Raw genomic sequence first — 25,725 nt, 5'->3', positions numbered from 1 at the left:
GGAGGCATGCAAAGGCGGCGTTGGTGACACCGAACGGAAACTAATGGCGTGTTTGCTTCCGGCGGCATGAAACAACGCGCTTAAATTAGTAACTTTTATTGCGATAGCAATTATATGGACAGTCTCGACGGGTTTTCGCCGTCGCCGTTGCCGTCATGTCCTTCCGGTATGAAGTCCAAATTGATAAGATCTCCGCGTGTTGTATCTTCTACCGCGCGTAAAAGCGCGCGAGGGGGGGGGGCGACGTACGCGGCCGAAGCAGAGTTCAAACAGACGGCCCATCGCTCGGAGGTGCATGCGATAACATCGCCCCGCTCGGAAGGCCTGCCGTCGAAGCAGACAGGAAATGCCCCGCCCGTCTTTAACGAGCATTAAAAGACGCGGAGACGCGAGGGAAGGGAGAGTGTCGCGTCACGCGAGCAGCAACTTTGAACTTTGAATCAAAGGACGCGGTGGCGATCGCTGGCGCGCGCGCTATCTCGAAAGCCATCACAGCGGGCGGCTCGTATACCCTTATACCTTCTACGTGCTGCGCTCTCAACGCGAAGTGACTTTGCGGGGAGCATCTCTCCCTGGAGCGGCTGTATTCTCTTACACCAGCGCTTTGTAGTTACGCGAGATCGGATGCAAAACAGCTAGCTGCTAGCCTCACTTCGTATAACACTACAATGTATTGCTATCGCACTCATTGCTTCGCCCTTGTGGTGAAACTGTGACTTTTTTTTCGTTATGTTTCGCATAATTTGCTACATCGTTGGATGTCCGTAACTTAGGCGAAGTGCCCTCCAGAGATGAAATTCTTCTTTTCTCAGCAGGCCGTGCTTCCAAGACGAGCGGCAGTGCAGACATTTTCCACGTACTTACATGTGTACGTCGCATTAAGTAAGTGTTCTCTGTACGTGCCTTGCGACGTGCGCCGGAGCGCACAACGAAACCTGTTTCTGTATTTATTCAGCGATCACGGAACAAGCGCAAACTGGCGAACTTCTCGGCAAAATAATAAAATATTTGTCGCGAACACAGCCTTATGACGTTCGCGACGCGAAATTAAGCGCAGGCATTTCCTCGTGGTGTGCTGGATTAAGGGTCGATATGTTATACCTGGTGCTCATGCACTTGGCTTTACATCATTTTCCCACTTCAGTGCCTTGCGAGTGGGCTTGGGCGGCTAGATTTTGTCGGTTTTATTGTAAGTTGTCTGAACTGCCGCGTAGTTTCTCGACACGTGTATGTATTCTTTTCTTTGATTTCTCCGTTCAGAAATCACACTTTCGCGCTAGTGTAAAATAAGTAACTTAAAGTTAAGCCTTAGGCTAAGGACACATAAAAAAAAAATTAAAATGGCTACTCCTCTCAGCTACACTATTCTCAATTAGCCCTCCCTAAAAACTTATAAACACGCCCCTCCCATATTTTCAAACCATGGGGGTACCACTCATATATGCTTCCTGCGTGACACCAGTGAGCTGAATACTACTTTTCGCGAACGTCGAGGAAGAAATAGATTTAAATGTGACAACAACATTTGTCTCTTGATTTTAAAGGTGTAATGACAAACAATACATCATTAAAATTATTGCTAAGCGCGGCAATACTTCGCTGCGCCTCTGCTGCTGTATAACATCTATTTTGTCGAATTCAGGGCAAAAAGACGCAAGTAGCAGAAATTAGCGGTATATAGCATTCAACCCAAAATGCTCGCGTCATTACAAACTTTGTTACATAGAGATTCGTTCTACACACACACATATATATATATATATATATATTAATATATATATATATATATATATATATATATTTATATATATATATATATATATATATATATATATATCTTGTAAAGAGAGATACAGAGAAACGCCTGATGGATGGCTGGCTGTTCTATTCTCTGCCTTCGTTCTCCTCTTCCTCGCGATACCCGAGCTGCGCCCAAGCCCGTTGCCGCTCTTCGTCATCACTATATATATATATATATATATACAGAAACATGAAACAGACGCACGTGCGAAGCAATGTTTACTGTACGGTTCGCTCGGGGTCCGGGTTTCATCAGAGACCCGGACCCCGAGCGAACCGTACAGTAAACATTGCTTCGCACGTGCGTCTGTTTGATGTTTCTGTGAGTGTTTCACCGGACCTAGAAACTCTTTGTAGTTTTGGTATATACATCATATATATATATATATATATATATATATATATATATATATATATATATATATATATATATATATATATATATATATATAGATATATATATTGCATCACTCCGACGAAGGCCGGTCCCGCGGCCGAAACGTCAGTCCTTTACTGAACAATTTTTCCTACGTGCTTGATTTTTTTCAACTATATATATATATATATAAAAGGTATGACAGCGAGAAAGACTTGTCTATTTCTACGTGGGAGCTCCAATATAAAGCATTTTTCGTCTGGTGACCAAAACAATAGTCGATAAGGGATCGCTTGATGTTCTGTAATAGAACAAGCATGTCACGCGCATCAACATCAAAAAGAACGCAGCGACCAATCAACTAAACCAATCTTGACCCTCGCAGGCCTACTGTGGCACTAAATATGGTAATTACATACGACCCAGATATGCTTCAATTTGTTGATTCTAACATAACGTGTTAAAAATTTGTGTCGTTCGCACTCTCTCCACTAAGAGTAAGCAATATTTCGTTAGCTTAAAAATAGACCTATTGATGGTTACTATCGTTTTTAAATCAACAACACTCAAGACTTCATGCAAGACACCCTAAAAAAGCACAAAGATATTCACCGACAACATAATTGTGCTATCTGTAAATGTGTTTTCCTTTTCACATTTCCAAAACGGAATGGAATGCCTTAAGGAAGCTTGAAATGACAAAACATAATGCGGAATAAGACAAATAAGACGAACTCTCTTTTGTTCGTGTTTTTTTTGTGTTGCGCGATTGTTCTGAACTAATTGATGCAGCCCTCAATAAGGGGAGCTAATTCGTGTATCTATTTCACTTTGGCTGTCTGAGTCCTGGGCCTTCTGTATGTGCAGCGTTCCTATTGGGCGGCAAAGCGACGCCGTCGAGACTCCCTGGTCCCCGCACCCGCCCGTCGTGGCTGTTGCGGCCCGTATAATCTGGAGACGTCAATCCTGGCCTTTCGCGAGGCTCCCCGAGCAGTGTGCGGAGCTCATGGGTTCAACTGCAGCTGTGCAGGGTAGTGGGGCGTGCCTAATTCTTGTGGCGCCTGTTGTTTTCCTGTGGTTTTATGCGGACACCTGTGGCTTTCTGCGGACACCAAAACTTTTACGGCCGACTTAAACACCTCCGAGAAATCAAGTAGATTGTCTCATCCGTACTGATACATAACTGTTATGCACCTTCCTAAGAGTACCGCTACGAGCAAACTCATCCAGTTGGGGGTGCATAACACGATTGATGAACTAGTCGAAGCATACCTCATCAGCCATTATCCCGTCTTTCTCTGTCCGAAACAGGACGGCTGCTCCTTCAGTACCTCAAAATCAACCTCATAGGATGCACCCCCCCCCCCCTGAATTGAGCACCCAAGTGCATTAGTGTCAGTGGCTACATACACCATTACCCAAAAATACTGTTGCCACCCATATTCACGACCGAGAATAGCGAGAGCTTCGTAAGCGCTGCGCATCTTCGACGCAGGTCACTCAGCATATTCCGCAGCATACTCTCGTCGTCCTGCCTTAGCAGAACAGTCTCGGAAAATGCCCACGAACTACTTTGTGGCGCCACCTTCGACCGAGTGGCATAAACAATCGAGGCGTAAGAAGCTGCGATTGCTTTAGCAATTCCTCACGCTCAGGTGAAGGACATATTCTCACACTCAAAACGGCCATTCGCAATTTTGCTATGCGTCGAATCATGCACCCGCCTTCTCTATGTTACAATTATTCTCTCCTTCTAACGAAATAATTCACATTTTCATTGGTTCCAGTGCATTCTGGAGATCTCGGCACAGTGACCCATGAACAAGCCAGAGCACTGGTCACCGGCAGTGGACGGTCTTTCTTTTGCCTTCCTTCCGGAGCGCGTGGGCATCCGCACTCATCTATCATCAAGTTTTCCAACATTACCGCAATACCCTCATGGTCTGCTCACCAGCCCATAAAGCATGTCCCTTGGTGAGCAAATCGTTTGGCGCCGACTTCGGATCTATGCTGGGCTATTGGGGTCGCCGAAGCACAAGCACATTCGGTACCTAGAGCGCCTGAGGTCCCATCGTCTTCCTCTTCGCAGACCCCAACCACCCCCCCCCCTAACCCATTTCATGGCGTCAAGAAAGTTGTACCGTCCGGCTCCGCTTAAAACTTCACGTCTTACATACTTTTCGTGTAAACAACTGCCCTGAGACTTTTCATTATGAATTTAATTAGAAAACGGTTTCTTAACTGCTCATTTCAAGTAACATTAAGCGCTACAAACTATTTCCGCCCCGACGTACAGTTCCTGCGCGAAGGCTGCAGGCGCCTGACTGTTATAGCATTCTCGTAAACATCGTAATCATCGACCGCGATTTATCATTGACGCCACACGTTTTGTACTTGAAGAGACGGCTGGCTACCATAGCGCACCTTCTCAAGTTTCTGGGTGGAAAGTCGTGGGGCACATCAGTATGGTCTATGCTGCAGCTCTATAATGCCTTATTCTCGGTTTTGCGAGATACAGTCTTCCTGTGATGGGAAATACCTGCAAAACAAATTTGAACGCACTCCAGGGCCTGCAAGCTCAAGCTCTAAGGACATGCCTCGGTCTTCCGAAATGTGCGTCTACAGCGGCAACAATCGTCATTGCAGGAGACCATCCTGTGTCACATACGTAACCACTGATACCCTCAGGGTGCATATTCGACACCTTGCCCGGTACCTTCGCACCATCTCGCATCTTTACCTGCACAAAGGCCGCATACAACATTCAGCCGCACTATTGCTGCCCATAGTACTTCTTTGCCATCGAACTATACGCCTGCAGCAAGGCCATCCTCGCCTATATGGTGCCTACATCGACCCGAAGTGCGCCTTACCATACCAGGAATTATGATGGAAAGAAGAATATCATCGCTGCCCTTAAACAGGCTGCACTACTGTATTTACATGGGTGTACATTGCTCACACCCATATTTACACTGATGGTTCAGTTATGACTACAAGCTCAACCGCCGCCGTAATAATTCCAGGAAGAGCTATCACAATACAGCTCAAAATGTTTCACGCAACCTTAACTACAGCTGCTGAACTAGTAGCGCTCCGTGCTGCTCTTCAATTTGTCATGGAGCAGACACCTAATCGTGGTCTATCTTCTGCGATAGCAAAGCAGCCCTCCAAAGTCTACTCTCCGCTTTACGTCATGGCGCACATGAGCAGCTCGTCGCGGAAATCAGGCAAATCCACCATGAAGCAATAGAAAAAGGGCACCGAGTAGTATTCCAGTGGCTGCCTAGTCACTGCGGCATTCAGGGAAATGACCAAGCGGATGCAGCTGCCCGATCCGCTCATGACGGTGTCAGCAGTGTCACCATTCCCCTGTCAAGATCGGACGCCGCAAGAGAACTTCGTATGCTAGCTCGTCGCATAACGTTGGACTTGTGGAAGTCATCATCTACATTTACAAGTGCACGCTGCATGCCTTGGACCCTGATCTTGAATTACGCATCCCGTCCACCTTTCACGACGTGACTCTACCCTGCTGGTCCGTCTATGGCTTGGAGTGGCCTTCTCAAATGCCTATTCGCATATTATTGGAATGGCTGAGAGCCCGTCGTGTGAATATGCGGGCGCAGCGAAACAGTCGTGCACCTTCTCTGTGAGTGCACCCGCTTCAGCTCCGAAGAACGGCCCTCTCAGCCGCATTAGGCCAGCTGGACAACCGCCCTCTCACGGAGAACAAAATCCTAGGGCCCTGGCCTACCCGGTCTTCAGCGCAAGCCGCTCTGAGGGCGTTGTTGAGGTTTCTCCACGCAACCGGACTCAATGTCAAACTGTGACTGCTGGAAGAAAGTGGTGCTGTGGTACTTGGACTGCGGTTATGACTTCGTTTTGTTTTGTTTCGTTTTGTTGTCGTTGTATTTTGTCGCGTGCTGTCGTCACAAACTCTTCTTCTTCTCTTTCATTCTTTTACATCCCCTTTCCCCTTCCCACGTGCAGGGTAGCAAACCGGAGACTGCTTCGGTTAACCTCCCTGTCTTTCCTTTCTCCCTCTCTCTCTCTCTCGTAAACAAGAAAACCTTATGCACTCGAGACCACGCAAGAGCGGGGGCGTTCAAACCTCAGTACGTGCTGAGGTGTTTTTTGAGATACGTACCTTTTCTAGGTAGTGTCTGAGTCTCATTGTTGGCCAACGACCTACGTAGCAAAACTTGGCATGCCAATGTTCTTTCTTTCTGAGAACGGATTAGTGAGATGTTGCTATAGTTTGTAGAGTGAAACTGTTTGTACATACAAAATGCAACGTTCTGCCAGAATGTCAAATTACTGCTAACAATCGCATAAAGTATTTCTTTGAAAGTATCTCATGCGTAACTAGTAAAGCGTGCTCAGAAAAAGTCATACACATGTAAGCTTGCAAGGTCGCATTAGACAGTCACAGCAATTGGCGAAGAAAGAGCAACAACGCGACAAATTTAATCAGGGAAGACTGGTGAAATTAGATGTCAACACCTTGGCTAGCAGAAGTGTCCAGTACCTATAGCTACAGAACACGGAAATCACAATTTACCAATGAGATACGTAAGATAGAAATGCTACGAAAGGCTGCCAAAATGAAAATGCGTCAGTTTCCACGACTACGTTTTTTTCGCAGGCAATCCCTGGGCTTTGTTCACGTGGAAGCTCATGTATGAGATAATGCGTCAGCATTACTGATGACGCGTGTGAAGCTTAGGTGATTGATGAAGGCGTAAAAAAATCGGCAGATCTCAGGCGTCCTGGTAACCGGTTTCATGGGAAGCAGTCAGCGAGTACTTCTATGCTGTATCTCTTGGTTTTAAGCCAAGCGTTACGAGGTGAATAGACTTGTTTTTGTAGTGTAGCGGCTCTGGGCACATCGTGCTTACCAGGCACGTGGACAGCCGTTTAAAGGGTAAATTATGGTGCGACGTAACGTCAGCCCTCACGTTAGAGCACATAAGTCAGTATATCGAAGTAAGTGCACGTTATGGTGCGGCCATGTGAAATCATATGTAACTTTCGTTAATGTATTCCTCTGGGGTCGAGCAATACTTCAGTATAGCTTGCTGAATCAAGGAAATACAAATGTAATGTTTATTACAACTGCACTTAAAGGGAGCCAACACTGGACAATAGACGTTATTCTGATATGACACTTGTACGTGGGAGTACATATGTAGTGTTTTTGCTGTTTTGTAAAATTAGATAGCGAGCACCACAGCCACACTCGACGTTGCACCGCCATTACGCCTGCACATGCTGTTTTGGAAGCTATGGTAACAGAGCAGTGGGAACGCTACGAACGGAATAGCTGGGTGCCCGTTGGACGCACTTCCTCAGGTTTCAAACTAGTGAAGCTGCCGTGCGTTTTTCTCTCTCCTTTCAGTTTTAAATGCGAAGCATTTCTTAGCGAACTTCTGCGAGTTTGAACGATCTATCTATCTATCTATCTATCTATCTTATCTTCTAGCTATCTATCTATCTATCTACTATCTATCTATCTTTATCTATCTATCTATCTATCTATCTATCTATCTATCTATCTATCTCTCTATCTATCTATCGATCTATCTATCTATCTATCTATCTATCTACTCGCCGCCTACGACTTGTGCTCTCCTGGCCGTTTCGTTTCGACGTATACCAAATTGGTATTGGAATAACTTAGAAGAAATTGAGTAGTTGGTATGTTCATACTTAGGGCTGTGCAGCGCTCACAAAAAGGGACAGAACAGAAGAAGTACACAGGACAAGCGCTTGTCCTGTGTACTTCTTCTGTTCCTTGTCCCTTTTGTGAGCGCTGCACAGCCCTAAGTATGAAGGTATGGAATAACATGACCGTATTACGAACATCAAATGAACAGGTCATAACATGAAAATCATGATATGCAATATGCATGTCATGAACAGCATGATTTACATTCCATGGCCTTGTGGCTCTTGCGGCCATTCCGTTAGTTCATATATACCAAAACTGGTATGACGTGACAAGAGTTCATGGCGAACATAATGACAGTCCTAACGTGCAAATCATGACACGCATGTCATGTGCGGCATGATTTACATGACATATCTCGGGGCGCTCGCGGCCGTTTAAATGAATGGATATATACGAAAACTGGTAGGACGAGACATTTCGACATGACGAACATAACTGACACGTGGTAACATGAAAATCATGACACGTGTGTTTCATCACGTCATGATTACTGCCACGCTCATGACGCACTCGCGGCTGTTTCGCTAGGTTGATATACCCAGAATTGGTATTTCACGATGTGACTGTTGAAGAAGATGAATAACAGGTGGTAAACATGAAAACCATGACTGCAGTCTGTATGTCATGATTTTACATGCCCCGCCTCATGGTGCATTCGCGCCGTTCGCTGGCTTGATATAACACAAAATTGGTATTGCTCGACGCGACTATATGACGAACGTAAATTAGAGGTGGTAACATGAAAATCATGACACGCGTGTCAGCAAGCCATAATTTACATGCCACGCTCATGACGCACTCGCGCGGTTTCGCTAGGTGATATACACCCAAAATGGTATTGCGCGATGTCGCTGTATGAAGACGTAAATTAGAGGTATAACATGAAAATCATGACATGCGTGTCATGTACGACATGATTTACATGGTACACTTATGGTGCGCTCGCGGCCGTATGGCTAGGCTGATATGGCACCAAAATTGGTATTGCGCGATGTGACTGTATCAAGAACATGAATAACAGGTGTAACATGAAAACCATGACAGCATGTCCATGATTTACATGCCCGCTCATAGTGCATTCGCGGGCCGTTTCGCTCACTTGATATACACGAAAATTGGTATTGCGCAACGTGACTGTAGACCGACATATGGACTGGTGACAACTTGAAATTATGATATGCATATCATTTACGGGATGATTACCTGCCATGCTCATTGTCCGATCGCGGCCGTTTCGCTATCTTGATATACACCAAAATTGGCATGCGTGACGCGAATGTATGACGAAACAAATGACAGGTGGTAACACGATAACCATGACTGCATGTCATGTGTGGCATGATTTACATGCCACGCTCATGGTTGACTCGCGGCCATTCGCTCGTTCGATATACACGAAAAATTGGTATTGCGATGTGACTGTATGAGAACATAAAGACAGGTCCTACATGCGAATTGTTATGCATGCCCTGTACGGTATGATTTACTGACACTGGCTACGGTGCGCTTCCGTCCCGTTTAGATACCAAAATTGGTATGGCATGACAGGAGTGCGTGAAGAACATACAATCACCGGTCATGCAGTGTAATACGAGAACATACGTTTCATTCATTGGCATGGTATATACCACATTGTACATGCACGCGTGCATGGCAAACATGCGATATATGGTGACTAGATGCCATGGCATGAATGATTTCATTTGGCCACAAATAAATAAGTGATGTATGCAGCTCTTTGCTGGTTGCTTCGCATTACATCGATTCTCACAGTGCGTGGGATCTGCCGGATTTTTTTCTGTCCTTTTGTGTGGTTTTAAATGCGAAGTATTTCTTAGCGAATCTTTGGCACTTTGAGCGTTTTTATCCACGAATCTATCTAGACCCACGTCTGAGTACTCTCATAATCGCCTCCTTACCTGGTGTAGACCAAGATTGGCATGGGAGGGTAAGAACATTTGACGAATAGGCTGACGGGTCATGGCGTGAATAACATGAAAAACCTGTCCGTACGTCCTCAAACCCTTTCCTCCAGACACGTGTGGCAGTATACCCGTTCACCACGGGCCGCAGTGTGCGGGTATGCGCCACAGGTGATTGACAGTTATATCTACTCAGGAACGGCGAGAACATACATTGTTATATTAAATGAGAGAGCGTTAAGAAAAACCATCGGCCGTGTTGACCCCACAAATTGAAAGAATAAAAATTAGTACCCGCAGGAGTCGAACCCAAGCATTCGACGGGGCAATCAGTATTTTACCGCAGAGCCACGCTAGGTCTATAAACTGGTTTTGAGAACAGCCTGTGCAGGCGTAATGGCGGTGAACGTCCATTGTGTTGTGACGCTGGCTATCTAATTGAACAAAAAAAGCAGTAAACACTACATATGTAATCCTACGATAAAGGCGTCATATCAGATCAACGTGTGTGGTTCCAGTGTTGGTTCTGCTCTTGTTGCAACCATGTAAACTTACATATGTATACCTATGATTCATCACAGGGTGTCGGAACGAAGTGTTTTTTTGTTTCGGTTTTAGTTTCGTTCCACCGCAAAAAGTTCCATTCCGTTTCTGTTGCGGAAAGAAAAAAAAAATGTTCCATAACGGTTCGTACGTTTTTTTTTGTATGCAAAAATTTCAACTTAAGTAATATAAAAAAAAAACATGGGCTTGTGATATAGTTTACTTGCCCTCCTCTTCAGAAATGGGACACGGGTAACACACTTCTTCAGAGGAGCGAAGTTAACTGTAGCACGAATATTCCTACCAACTAGCGCTAATCAGTATCCTTTAAAAGTATTAGTATTTATTTTCTCAAAAGTCAATTACGATTTTTTTTAGCAGGCTCATGCTTTGTGTCAAGGGAGTGAGCACGATCGCAGTAGCACACGGCACTGTGTGTACTCTCTCATACGACCGCTGTTATGATAAATGGATCACCAGGCTTGTACGGAATACGCACAGTCACAGCGAAAGCTGAAATAGCAGCCTTTCCAGAGCCCGTTCTAGACTCTCCTGGGGGCAACTATACAAGTACACATGCAAGGTACTCACTACACTATAATCATCGTAATTTTCTGAAGTATCGAAGCCCCCACTATGCAATTTTTCGTCATTCTTCGATAATCGTGGTGCCCGCTACATCTGTAATCTTATGTGCACTTTGTGCTACGGCTCATGACGATGAAAAATTATGGCTGAGCTCTCTGTAACGGGTTGGAAGCATTCAACGACCGACTCGTTGCGCAACTCGCTCTGTGTGACGACAGGTTGTTATTTTACTCTTCTGCCACGCTTATATAACATATGTTAACACGATTCCTTGCCCGACATGATGCCTTTATGGAGTATTTTTGCGAAGGAGTTACATGCACCAACGTGGCACAGCAGGTGTTGGAATATTCGACTGCCATGCAGAGGGCGCGGGTTAAAATCGCATCCGATCCTAGAAATTCGTTTATCATTAAATTTTTTCTTACTTCACGCGATTGCGGTTACGGACACCGGCGGCGGCGGACAATTATGGCGCCAAAATCGGCTGTTGTGATCTCATGACAGCTCTGGTTGCAACAAACTTCAGCGCCGACAAAGCCCTCTCCACGCTGGCCTGCGTTACAGGCGCGCAAAAGTCTACTTGCGTTAATATAAACATCTCTGGTTGCCACTGCTTTCTTTTACTCACAATTTCAACACATCTTTGCTTTTACTTCCTGCCTGAAGCACACGCTAATACTGTACCCTGAGATATGCATATTTTTTCCCATTTTTCTCTCTCTTTTCTTTTTCTCTTCTTTGTTTTTTCTATCTTTCTTTCTATTCCTTCCCTTTCTCTCTGTCTGTATTGCTAGCTTGCGTCCTCTCTATTTTCTACTTGTCTCATTATTTCTCTCTCTCATTTATTCTCTCTCTTCCTTGTCTTTATGCCTTTCTCTCTATTTTTCATTCTTTCAGTGCTACGGTTTATTCTCGCCCCTCGCCTTTCCCTCCTCCTCACCCTCACCTCCCTTTTCCAAACTCTTGCTATACTAGACTATGCACGGCTATGCTATGCTGTGTTAGCCTGCCTCAATGTAGGCGGTGCCTTCTGCACTGTTTTAAATGCGAAGCATTTCTTAGCGCACCTTTGGCTATTTGAGCGTTTCTATCTATCTATCTATCTATCTATCTATCTATCTATCTATCTATCTATCTATCTATCTATCTATCTATCTATCTATCTATCTATCTATCTATCTATCTATCTATCTATCTATCTATCTATCTATCTATCTATCTATCTATCTATCTATCTATCTATCTATCTATCTATCTATCTATCTATCTATCTATCTATCTATCTATCTATCTATCTATCTATCTATCTATCTATCTATCTATCTATCTATCTATCTATCTATCTATCTATCTATCTATCTATCTATCTATCTATCTATCTATCTATCTAGCCGCCTACGCCTGGGTGTTCTCACGGTCGCCTCCGTAACCCTTTTAGACGCCACCTATGAAAAACTGCCTGTAAATGCGTCAAATCGATACAATGTTATTTCAAGGCACTCGGTGTTATATTGCAACAAAAATAATGTCGGAATACAATTTATATGGGGTTATGGTAATCATTCTGAATAACTTTGCACTTAAATATCTATTTATTCTGAAGTCATTCATGCTGTGTTTTTGCATAAATAGAAATAAATCTCAGGCTAAAAATATCATGCAAATTCGTTTTCGGTTACTTCCATGTTGAGCAAAGAAAAATTATACTTTTGACGTGAGTCGCGGGAAGCGGCACGTCCGACGACTCGTCGAATATGGTAGTGCCTTCAGCAATGTGATCATATGCAACAGTACGCTGCAAAATGTAGCTAAATGAAGAGAGATGTACTATGCAGGATGTTCAATTCATCCAAAGCTCAATGTATATTGCTCTTTCTTAGCCCCTTGTCGATACAAATAGCAAAAACAAGTGGTGTACACAATTGTGTACATAGCGTCTCAAAGGGTTAACTTGGTATAGACCAAAACTGGCATGGGAGGGTTAGATGACTTGACGAATATGGTTGTCGGGTCATGACATGAATAACGTGAAAATCCTGTCGCGTACGTCGTCCAACCCTTTCCACTAGAGACGTGTGGCACATACCCGTTTGCCACGAGCCGCGATGTGCGGGTATGCGCCACAGGTGATTGACAGTTTATATCTACCCAGGAGCGCCGAGAACAGACATTGGTAACTTAAATGCTAGAGCGTTAAGGAAAACCAATATCGGCAGCATTAACTCGATGAATGGAAAAAAATGAAAATTAGGATCCCAGCAGGAATAGAACCCAAGCATTCTGCGTTGCACTCAGGTATTCCACCACTGAGCGACGCCAGGTCTATACAATGGTTTGGACAGGACAGCCTACACAGGCGTAATATCCGTGCAACGTCAATTGTGGTTGTGCTGCTTCCTATGTAATTTTACAAGAAAGCAATAAACACTGCATGATACTCCTACGATATGTACTCTATACTTATTGTAACTGCGCAAAAAACAGACGGAACACGAAGGGCGAGAAAAGGACAAACAAGCGCAGACTATCAACTGAAGTTATATTGCATGAACGAGGCAATATAAAGGGCAGGAAAAAGCGAGAGAAGGCAAAAAAAAGAAGGAGACAAAAGGCAGGAGGGACCAAATCAACAAAAACTTTGGCCACATCAGGCATGGCACACCCGTCATACAAAACCAAGATAACTTAACTCTTTATCATGTATGGCGACAGAGGGAACACTGACGCAGGACTCAGAATTCTTTTGAATATGCGCAGCCTCAATTAGTTCTCGCGCTCTTTGGTTCTTATGCCGGAACAACACAGAGGTATCATCAAAGAGCGCAGTGCAACCGCATTTCTTACAGTGGGCTGCTAGATGAAGACCGGAGTGGCCTTTCAGAGAATTAAAATGTTCTCGAAATTTAACATTAAGGCAGCGACCTGTTTGTCCCACGTAAACACGTTTGCATGACAGGGTATGGAATAAACAACACCAGTGACCGGATGTCCCACGTAAACCACACGTGGAGGAGGCGAGGAGGACGTGGCTGAAGCAGTACAAGCGGGTGAGCAAACTTAACGGCTGGGACTCCGCCGCTCAGCTGTCGCATGTCGTGCTTTCGCTCACCAACACTGCCCTCCTGTGGTACGACAACCACGAGGATACGTTGACGACGTGGAAAACGTTTGTCGAGGAATTAAAGAAGTGCTTCGGGGACTCCATCACGAAGAAGAAGCGAGCTGAACACACCCTGTCCCAAAGGGCTCAGCTCCCTGGCGAGACTTGTACTATGTACATTGAAGAGATTTTAAAGCTTTGTAAACCGGTGAACCCCAGTATGACCGAAGAAGATAAAGTGGGCCATCTTCTTAAAGGCATAGCGGAAGATGTGTACCAGTTCTTGATTGCCAAAGAGCACCTGTCATCTGTGACCGACGTCATGAAGCACTGTCGGACGTTCGAAGCACTCAGATGCGTTGTATAAGCGCCGAAATTTGGCCGTTTGTCTATGTGCCCACAGTAGCCAGCGTCGATGCTAGCCCGCTGTCCGACCTGTCATCGACAATACGACAGATAGTACGGGAAGAGCTGCTCCGATGCCACGAAATGGGTCGTTGCGGCCGTGATGACTCCCGAGGCACCGAGCCCGGACTACCTCCTCTCATCACCACCATCTATTAACGCCGCGAACATGGACAGTTACCGAGCTGTGCTTCGGCCCGAGTCGGTACACCGACTTCGCTTCACCACGAGGAGCAGCGACAGAACACCTATCCGACGCAGCGGTTCCAGACTACTTATTCGACGACAACGGGATACAGGTATGACAACGACCTGGACAGATATCCCATGCCAGCTTACGGAAATGAAGGGTTCGAGTTGCACCGCACATTTCGGCCTCCTCGTGTGTGCTACAGTTGCGGCGTCCCAGGCCACATCTCCAATTTTTGACCGTTGGCTGCAATTCCGAGAAGCACCTTCACCAGTGTCCTACCAGTCTAACGATCGACCCTTTTCAACGTCATGGCCAACACGTCAAACTTCCAGTCGTCGACTTCGTCAAGGCAACTTTCGGAACTCGTCACCAGCTTCCGACCGCAGCTTAACGCCACCGCCTGCTTCACGTGCTCCGCGATCGCCATCGTCGCGGCGTCGCCTTTCCATCACCACCGGAAAACTAGGCAGTGCGGCCGATGGGGGTGAGTCGCTGGATACTGTGCGCTGCCAACCGATATATCTCCGTCAGCCTTCATGCTGAAAACAAGTTCACGTGTGTGTTGACAATGTTCCTACGATGGCTCTTGTAGACACTGGGGCAACAATTTCCGTGATGAGCCTGAGTTTTAAAGCTCTACTGGGACAAAAAGTTATGTTTTTTGTGGAACAAAAGGTCGACGTTTGTAGTGTTAGGGGTGACACACTGTGCCCGGTCGTGTTTGTACTGCAGATGTATGTTTGTGTGGCACAGTTTTTACCACTGAATTCGCCGTAATTCCTCGATCTACGCACGATGTTATTTTAGGCATAGATTTCTTGCGGGAGTGTGGCGCTACTGTTGACTGCCGAAGTGGGAGCTTTCGGTACATACCGAGGTTATGACTGGACTCGTGGAGGACTCACCGCGTCAAGAAGTGTCTTTTGTGTTGCCGAGGATGTCGTTGTTCCAGCGTTGTGTACCGTGTGTTTTCCAGTAATTTGCTCCGGTACAGCTCCTACTACATTGACGCTGCAACAGAACCTCTCCACTCAGCCTGTGTACAGAAGAACGTGCTGGTGCCACATTGCTTGGTGCGGTAGTTGACGGACGCTCTGGAATATGGACGATGAATTACACGGCCCAGCCCATACCTCTACCTTCTGGCATGAAGCTCGCACTCTTCACAGAAGAAACACCGGCTTTACTGGCTGTACTCGAGGCTGCTGCAGACAAGTCCTTCCATTCGAGCCCCTCGGACTCGAAACTATTACAGATGGTAAGCAAGTCTCTTAGCACGATGAGCGCCACAGTTACTGGCCATTTTATCCAAGCACTCAGTCTTCGACTTCTCGCAGAACGAGAAGGCATCCTCTATTCCAGCGTCTCGAATACGCCATCGTATCAACACCGGATCAGCGAACCCTATACGACAGAAGGCGTACCGGGTATCACCGACTGAACGCAAGATAATTAGCGAGCAAGTTGAAGAAATGCTGCAAGGGAGTAATTCAGGAGTCTGCGAGTCCTTGGGTGCACCTGTCATTCTCGACAAAAAGAAGGACGGAAGTTGGCGATTTTGTGTCGATTACCCGGCTCAATGCCATTACTAAGAAGATGTCTACCCGCTTCCGCGTATAGACGATGCGTTGGACTGCCTTCATTCGGCTTCTTACTTTTCTTCCGTCGACTTGAGATCTGGCTATTGGCAAATCCCGATGCATACCGAGGATAAAGAAAAAACGGCGTTCGTAACACCCGATGGCCTTTTTGAATTCAACGTTATGCCATTCGGCTTGTGCAACGCGCCCGCCACCTTCGAACGATTCATGGATGCCATTCTGCGGGGTTTAAAATGGGATATATGCATGTGCTATCTAGATGATGTTTATATCTTTGGACGCACATTTGACGAGCACGACGAGCGTCTAAGCATTGTGCTCAGCTGCATACAAAAGGCTTCTCTTGTGCTCAACACCAAGAAATGCCATTTCGGCGAACGCCAAGCCTTGGTGCTGGGACATCTTGTGGACAAAGACGGCGTCAGGCCCGACCCTGAAAGACAGAGGCTGTTGAAGCCTTTGAGCCACCTCAGTCGTTCAAAGAACTGCGCGCCTTCTTGGGGCTATGCTCCTACTTTAGGCGATTCATTCCTCGCTTTGCTGACGTCGCTTATCCCTTGACAAGCATCCTGCACAAGAATGTCCCATTCGAGTGGCCGCCCGAGTGTTCAGCTTCATTTCGGCAGCTGAAGTTCTTGCTGACGTCACAGCCGATACTCCGACACTTCAATCCTACCGCGCCAACAGAGGTCCACACAGATGCGAGTGGCGTAGGTCTTGGTGCTGTGCTGGTCCAACGCTTGGATAACAGGGAACACGTCATCGCCTACGCAAGTCGGTCATTAAGTAAACCCGAGCGCAACTACACGGTAACTGAACAAGAATGCCTCGCTGTTATTTTCGCTGTTCAGCGGTTTCGGTCATACCTCTACGGCGTCAATTTACGATCGTCACGGACCATCACTCTCTGTGCTGGCTCGTCAATCTTCGGGATCCGTCGGGACGCCTTGCACGATGGGCTCTGCGTCTGCAAGAGTAAACTTCACTGTCTCATGCAAGAGCGGGCGACGACATGCTGACGCTGACTCTCTTTCCAGGCTGCCTCTCCGTACAACGGAATGTGATGCAGATAGCTTCGACCACGTAATCACAACCGTACGTCGAGATTTCCCTGACGTCGCCACCTTCGCGAGACAGGAAAATGAGGATCCGACTCTAGAGCCTCTTTTTACTGCCGCGAAAGACTCATCAGCAGGTCGTTTTTGTGTCCGCGACGGGGTGCTTTATAAGAAAATTTCTCCGCGACAGGTGCACGCTACCTCTGGTGGTGCCAGAAGCCCTTCGCTCTCCTGCCTTACGTATCGTGCACGATGACCCAACTGCAGGTCATTTAGGATCCATGCGGACACTCCATCGTGCCAAAGAAAGATTTTACTGACCACGGAGACATAGGTAGCCAGTTGCGCTGAGTGTCAGAGTCACAAAAGACCTACCAACGCTCCCTCCGGTTGCCTAATGACTGTAGCACATCCCAGCTCACCTTTCGAACAATAGGCATCGACCTGATCGGACCGTTTCCATGTTCATAAAAGGCACCGCTGGATCATAGTATGCGCCGACTACCTGACTCGCTTCTGCGAGACGGCAGCACACCCTCTGCAACTGCTGGTGAATGTCGCAGTTCATGCTGCTTACATAATACTTCGTCATGGTCCCCCTCGTGTGATAATTAGCGACCGTGGCCGTCAGTTCACGGCCGATGTGGTTGAAGAACTTCTACGTCTGTGTGCCTCCAACCTGCGGCATTCAACGCCTTATCACCCTCAGACCAATGGCTTGACTGAGCGCACCAATAGAACACTTGACAACATGATATCTATGTACGTTAGCTCAGACCACAAGAACTGGGACGAAGTGCTTCCGTTCGTCACATACGCCTATAACACCGCGCAACACGAGACCACTGGATACAGCCCGTTTTTCCTTCTTTACGCTCGTCCAGCGAGGTACCTTTGGATACTATATTTCCTTTCTGTAGTCGTGACGACGCTTGTATCGCGGAAACCCTTTGCCTGGCGGAGGAGGCTCGGCGACTCGCTCGACTGCGTTCTCTGGCTTCACAAGAACGGTCGAAATCGCGCTACGATAGCAGACACCGGGAAGTAACTTACCAGCCTGGCGACTTAGTGTGGTTATGGACTCCTGTGCGTAAACGTGGATTGTCAAAACTACTCGCCGACTATGTTGGACCGTTTGTCGTGACTGTCTTAGTGAAGTGAATTATAGAATTGCACGCCTCACTGCCAGTGGAAGACGGTCATCGAAGACCGAAGTCACCCATTTAGCCCGTACAAAGCCGTTCACTCAGCGACTACCGCTGACTTCTCGCCCGAGGCTTCATCTGCGAGAGGAGAAATGCTACAGTGGGTCCAATCCAGTGAAGCAGCCAGCGACAATAGAGGCGTAAGGAAGAGAAGAACGAATCACAGTAGCGGCAGGCACTTGCCGTCCATCCCCTGTAAATAAACATCTATTTAACCTCGTTTACGAATCCGTAACAATATGATATCCCATCACCGTAGGGTAAAGTGCACTACTTCGTCCGCCAGAACGACGCAGTGTCCTCTTCATTTCTTACGAGGCTGGGCGATGGCTTCATGCTGACTGAGGATGGTACCAGATTGATTGACAGCCGCTTCGTAGACTAGACTACGTAGGCCACATACGCCCAGGTAGTCTTCGAATAGGACAAGCACCATCCGCTGATGTTGGTCTAGGTAGCACTATACAGGCCTACCAGCCTCGACGGCCTATACCTCACCAAAGCGAAGGGTGGCTTCAGGTTCCGACATCTTACCGGCTCTATCGACAGGCAATTTGTCGACGAAATGACCGAGGCATCCACGAATTCCAACAGCTCTACTATACCACATACCTCACTACACATGGACCCTCGTCACCACCATCACGACCGGATCTATAACACATCATGACCAGCTACTGGTGCTCACTGATCACGGGGATGATGACCTTGTTCAAGAACTGTCAAGAACTTCTGCCACACATAAACACTGTTTCGTGAAACTGCGTGCGTTCTCGGAACACGTATAAGCACTACATATCAGCTTACCGCTTCTGGTGTGGTAATAACCACGTTGTCATTGGCAGCGTTACCCAATCGTAAACAACTGGATATACAACTCATATGCGGCTCTTGAACATATATGTGTGCGTATAAAATTTATACAAATCTTTAGCGTCATTTTGTAACGTGTAGTTCAGTAAAAAAATTACGCCAGTCACCTTCCCGCCGCATGCTTAATAACATCGACTCCCACGGTACGTGGGATCTGCCGAATCTTTGTCACTGACGTCCATCAGCCAAATGGAAGTGTCGGTTCCTTCCGCAAACAAGGTTTAGAGCTGTACAAAACTTCTTGAAGTATTTCTCCAATTAACTAAATATCAAACTTTTCTGCCTCATAAATCGCCAGCCGAAAATTTAATTTCCGATCCATCAAATGTAGCGAAGCTTCACAGGGGCAATACCGACGATATTCGTTGCTGAAATATCGTGTTGGAAGCAGGCGTTCTTACGATCCGGCTAGTACAAAGACTGTCCTCTTGAGCTGCGTGCCTAGCTTAATCACGTGGCCTGAAATATTTTATTGAATGTTACATCCTGAGTCAAAAAAGAAGGAGAGCAAGTTTGCAAGGGTACAAGAGGTGAGGACTCAATTCTTGGCTAATACCCCACAGTAGATTTGAGCCACAGTGAATAGGAGAACGAGGAAGCTCTGAAGTAAAGATTCCAAGGTGAGCCCAATAAAATGTTGCATTGTGCCTGTCGCCCAGCACCTTCTGGGACTCCATCTTTTAAAAACCAATATCCGCCATCGTTGGCAATGACCGCAATGAACTGCTGCCAAATAAGCTGGCGGTTAGCAATGAGTCTTCGACGCAGACCACCGCAGGTGGCACGCCGATGTAAGTGCACTGCATTCTGCCAGGTGGCTGCCTTCCTCGAAGCCATCCGTTTGCGTTGCGGCCACCGTTTGTCCTCTCGAGATATTTCGAAAGCTCTTCGCGATGTTCTTATGTTTCCAACATGGTCTGCAGCGACTTCCAGTTACCACTCCGTGACAAATGTTGACATCGACCATATCAACCTACGCGCGAATAGTTAGGAAAGCGTGTCCTTCGTCAGGTTCGTCTACAATACCTAATAATAACCCATAAATATTAGCGTAACAGGACTGAGGTCAAATGTCAGGGCAGGAGTCCGCTAGTCTTCGCCATCAACCTTGTGCCGACGGCTATCTAACACAGAATCGCCCGCAACCGCTCTCTGACGAAATAAAGCTGTTTCTAAATCTTCATCCATCCATCGATCCATCCATATTTCCCATCACTATTCCATTTCGTTGCTAAACATGCCTATTACGCTTGACACCATCCACCTCTGAACTTTCCGCCTTAACTACACCACCTCGTTACAACATGAACCAACGTGTTAGCTTTGTAGGCCGACGTGTTGTGCCGCTGAGGTTGGTGTCACGGAACTGCTGTCCACAGCGGTCGAAATTTGACGGGTGAAGTGCAATACCGCCAGTGATTTAAGGATGAGGTTCAGATCCACCGATCCTAAGCTGTAACCCGAAGTCCGACGCTATGGCGCGCCTGATTCATTATGTCGCTGGGGTACTAAAATCTCGGAAATGTTTTTGTTTTAAACACCAGCGCACCGAAAAAAAAAAACATTTTGTTTTTGTTTTTCCGGTGCGCTAGTGTTTAAATCAAACCTTTCACGTCTCTTATAAATTGTCGTTTTAAAGAAGATTGTAATGTTCTCCCTGATTTTACACGTCTTGCATTTTTATGGCATTCGTTAGCGTGGATAAGTTTACTATTGTAAGTTCTTTTGATTGTTTGTTATTCAATAACATCTTAGATCTGGTATTACAGCAGACACTATAAGAGCAACTACTCGAAAATTATCTTGTTCTCCATTGATCAGCTGGTCTCTCAAATGACCGACAAGCCGAACCAGTTGTATCATATGCATATTGTCGTTCTTGTGCTAAATCAAAGGAGAGAAGGACGCAAAAATACGTGCACAAGCGCAAACTATTGCAACTTTGCGACATTTGAGCTTATGCACATTTAGTCTTTATGTGCCCTTGTCTTCTTGTCTTTGTCGTAAAAAAATTAACAATATATTTCATCGACGCCAAACACCCTCAAAACATACCCTGCTTTGTGCTGACATGTCCTTTATCTTATTTCTTACCCACTCTTTTTTTCATACTTTATAAACGGTCTTTAAGGGTACGATAAATGAAGACAACGGGGTATTCATCGGGTTTTCGTTTTTTATAGCCATTACAGATACCTCCTCTCGGCTATCCTTTATTCCTCGGCTGAAACCACTATTGCACTGTCTCCGTGATCGGCCCACATTTTGAGCCATGGAAAAGAGACAGAGATACCAAGAAATTCGTCCACATTAACACTAACCGCTTCACTCTGAAAATGCCTGCGACACAGTGCAGTAACCTCTTCTGCTACAAACGAAGGCAGAGCCTGAAGAAGGTGTAAAGCATTACTCTTTCTCAAGTGTAGATGAGGTGCAGATTCGCTAGAAATGCTAAATGAAGTTATGGTACATGATGAAGCAGTTAGAAGTTTTAAATAAGTGATAATGATGATCCGTGTTATTGGATATATCTATTAACCGATCTAAACAAGCCCATACCCATGGTGCAGATACGAGTTGCAAGTTATCCTGATAACGCAATGCGGTGCGCAAGCGTGTTGCACTTTGAACGAGAATAGTTTCCGTTTGCGAGTATATCTCGGAAGATTACTGGTTGCGATTTTCCGGAGAACTAACAGGTCATACTTCTGTGGTACTAAACATAAGCTGAGAATCGCAGTGTCCACGAAGAAGTTCAAGAGGGAAAATGAATTTCTCTTTCTACCTCACTTTGCTTTGACAATTTGCCTGTCACCTACATTCCCGGTGCTTGTTTAGTCCAGTCACGCCTTCTAGGGTTCCTTCGGCGCCAGTAAAAGTAGTCGTAATCGGTCTTGTTAAGTGCAATCTCTCCCAGTAAACGCAATCAATCCTCTCCACATCGTAGGTGCGCTTCGTCAGCCAGATTTTTTCTCCAGTGTTCAACATCTGTATATGTAAAGAAACCAAGCGACAAAATTGATATGAACGCAGTCATGTGCATTGTTGAAGAAAGCAATACAGCCATGTTATGATGGTTACATCAGTCAAAAGTTTTATTAATTACATGCACAGTCGCAGTGCAGCGATATAATTTATTAAAGGCCGGGATGCCGGTAGTAGGACCTCCGTTTACTTCATCAATTAGGCATACTCGTATTATGCGCGATTCACCAACAAGAAATTTCTTGAGTTCCCACATGGCCTAGTGGTATTTTTTTTTCATGTTACAAAACTTCCAAGAGGGCACCGTTAGAAGCCGCAAGGTGTGCTTAGTTTCGTAAGGACAAGTCCTGCGGCAGTTCCCTTAATTGCTAATGAAACGACTTTAATATTCAGGGTGGGTTCACCAACAAATTCAGATTCTCACTAGCTGTGGTAATTACATAGCTTCTCCTTGTGGACTTATCCAAAGAATTTGAAAAAAGTAACCACCATGTAACATTTCAAATATTTTTTGATTCGAAAGCGCCACAGCAACAGTGCGCCGAACAAATTTATTAACATGAGAGAATGGGGCTGGGAAGCATTTATACTATAACCAGTTTCATACATGTATGTCTTTGTTGTTAGATAGTGCTTGTTGTGTTGTTTATATACGATATACTTAATCTTTTGTGTATTGAGGATTCATTAAATGTGGAAGCGATGCTGCGATTATAATATGAATAAAGGTATGAATATGAATAGGCCTAACAGTAATGAATACTTGAAGAGTCATTCGTACTGATGCCACGATTGCCGCCTTAAGAAAATGGCAAGGAACTGACGTTATTGCAAAGTCAACATGTTCCATTGCTTCGATCTTCAAAGCAACACGAAGGATATTAATAATAACGACACGCTCTCATATTCTTAATATTAAACGCTTATAGAACAAATCTGCTTGCGTCAACATAGATGTCTCCAGCACGGTTGAAACATTTAAAAACCCTACCAGCAGAGGGCGCCCAGTCCACTACTAGTCATATAGTCCTCTTAAACGTCTGATAGGGGGCCGCGGTTGTAGTAGGAAGCCGATTTGTCGCGACGGATAAACCACGGTTCCAGGAGTTTTTCTTCCCCCCCCCCCCCCCCCCCCATCTTTGCTATCGAGCCAGCGTCGGCGCATTGTTCGACTCGAAGGTATGTACAGTCGTCAAGCAGTGTTCAAAGAGCTCCGTCTTGGAAAGCGTGGCATGGTGGCTTTAGCGACATCCGGTTCGTGAAAAGGCTCGCTGAAATTTCCCCGCCTGTTTTGCCGATGTAAGTAGCGTCGCAATCTCTGAATTGCACTTTGTAGTACGTTGTACATGGGTGCGCTTTTGATGATGCGCAGGTGTGTGTTCTTTGTGCTTCGCGAACACGTGTCCTAGGGTGTAATGGGGCTTGAAAACGGTTTTCATGCGCGTATGCACGGTTTTTGGAACAGAGTCTGATATACCTTCAACGCATGAAATGTACACAGTGGACGTCGTCTTTTCTCGTGACGCACTGCCCGTTCCTTTTCGCATGCTTGTGTATGTGTCGTTACGAAGCGCATGCGAAAAGGAGTCGTGGTTCATCCGTTGCGACAAATCGGCTAAACAGCAATCGCGGCCCCCTTCCGGACGTTTACAAGGATATATGTGACTATTGTTCTTCCGGTGGCCTCTGCACATTTGGTGCCAGCATACACTGAGGATGCCACCTGCATAGTCACGAAATGCCTATGTTATGTTGTGACTACCTGTTGAGTTAGTCGCGGTAAATCTTTTATAATAATGAATTCATCTGTCTTTCCGAACTCTTTTGCAGCATCAGTAGTGATAAAAAACGACAATACGTATTAGAGCACTTTCTGCCCTCCTACCATTTGTAATGAAGGCAGCAACTGCAAGTCAACTCGCCTTTTGAAATATCGTGCTTCTTTTCTGCCACAACACATTTAGGTGTTAAGTGGTATTTCCCTCTTGTTCCACGAAGATATGTCGTATATGATTACTTCTCATTGCAACAAACATTTTTTTTTATTTTCTTGCACTAACTAGTTGTGTTCCGGCGAAAAGCTGATAATAACCGGTGTCCTAAAAATTAATTGTGTTCTGACTGGTTGTAAATTTTTATGTTGCAATATTTCTTGCATTACTTAGTTTTATGAATTGTGACACCTGAAAACCCCCAATTCGGCAGCTCCAGCAAGCAGACATCTTAGCCAGGGGGCTTATGCGCCTCGTTAGTGAGGACGTCATGAATTATGTAGGTAAGCGTAGTAGCAGATTAAACTTCACGAGTGGTGTCGACGCGTGTGAGGAGCCCACGCTTTTTTTTAACACTCATGCGCTTTTTTACTACTTCAGGTGTAAAACAATAGCCTAGAGAGACATAAGTTGCAGAATTGATTTAGACAGGCGAGAACCTGATGACTTCAAGAGCGTTAATAACATACGTTGATGGAATATATCTGGTTTTCTTAACCGAAATTGCGAGCAAAAAATAGAGAGATTAAAATATGTATTACCTCTTGAAAACTCTTAAAGCTTGGCGCACTCCACCCAGGAGGATACTTAATGGCATAACCGTAGCTGCCAAAAGCGAGAGTTAGGGCAAAATTTATTGTAGAGAGACCATGGCTCTTTTGCTCTCTTGCGTATGCGTGGATAAATGTGTTCAAAAAGACCTACTCACCACAATATGGCTCGTGTTATTTCAACGCTATCTTCGCCGACAGCAGCGCTTCAAAAGACCATTGTCACTATTATTCAGCGGAAGCATAAAGCACAATAACGTCAGGGCTGTGGTTAACTTATAGTCTTCGTCAGGTAATATGTTCTCCCGGTGTTGGCATGCTTTGAGCATATGTGGAAATTGTTTCTCGTTCAGGATATATTCCACAGAATAAGCTAAACAGTGCTGCTAGGCATATTTTTACTTTTAACACCTTATAGGAACGGAGACCCACGCATGTCCCCTTCAACATTAAAACAATACCTGCGCCTTTAGATTGTCTCTTTCGAAAAAGCGCAATACGTTCAGCATTATTGCTCCGCTGCACATACCAAGGGGGGGGGGGGACTTTCTTAGGCAGGACAATCCGATTAATGTTGTTCGTGCAGTACCGTCGTGCCTCCTGCACAGTACAAGCCTCGTTCATATTTATTCCCTGACAATTAGGAAATTTCCCGTCAGTAATGTGAAGCCTCTAGCACTCTATCAGAGTAAGTTGAAGAATTTTTGTAAATTTCTCTTTGGGAAGATATATCTAAGATTCTAGTATTAACGTCGAGATTTTGCCCACTTCATACAACAGATAGATTTGGGCTACCT

At 45.6% G+C, this 25,725-nt stretch overlaps 1 protein-coding gene and 1 long non-coding RNA gene across 2 annotated transcripts in view; both read right to left on the bottom strand.

Moving 5' to 3' along the window:
• LOC119405990 (uncharacterized) overlaps window positions 1-25,725 on the bottom strand; it is an 83,243-nt gene that overhangs the window by 3,971 nt on the left and 53,547 nt on the right. The gene's annotated exons all lie outside the window — the stretch shown is intronic.
• On the bottom strand, window positions 6,323-25,091 carry LOC125759857 (uncharacterized). The gene is made up of 3 exons (XR_007417563.1): window positions 24,920-25,091; window positions 22,221-22,389; window positions 6,323-6,405 (listed from the first exon to the last, which is right to left on the bottom strand). It is a non-coding gene; the product is annotated as an uncharacterized LOC125759857 (long non-coding RNA).

The sequence above is a fragment of the Rhipicephalus sanguineus genome, chromosome 9 (genome assembly GCF_013339695.2).
Source record: "Rhipicephalus sanguineus isolate Rsan-2018 chromosome 9, BIME_Rsan_1.4, whole genome shotgun sequence".
In the NCBI taxonomy this organism is placed as follows: domain Eukaryota; kingdom Metazoa; phylum Arthropoda; class Arachnida; order Ixodida; family Ixodidae; genus Rhipicephalus; species Rhipicephalus sanguineus.
This window is presented reverse-complemented; position numbering and strand designations above follow the sequence as displayed.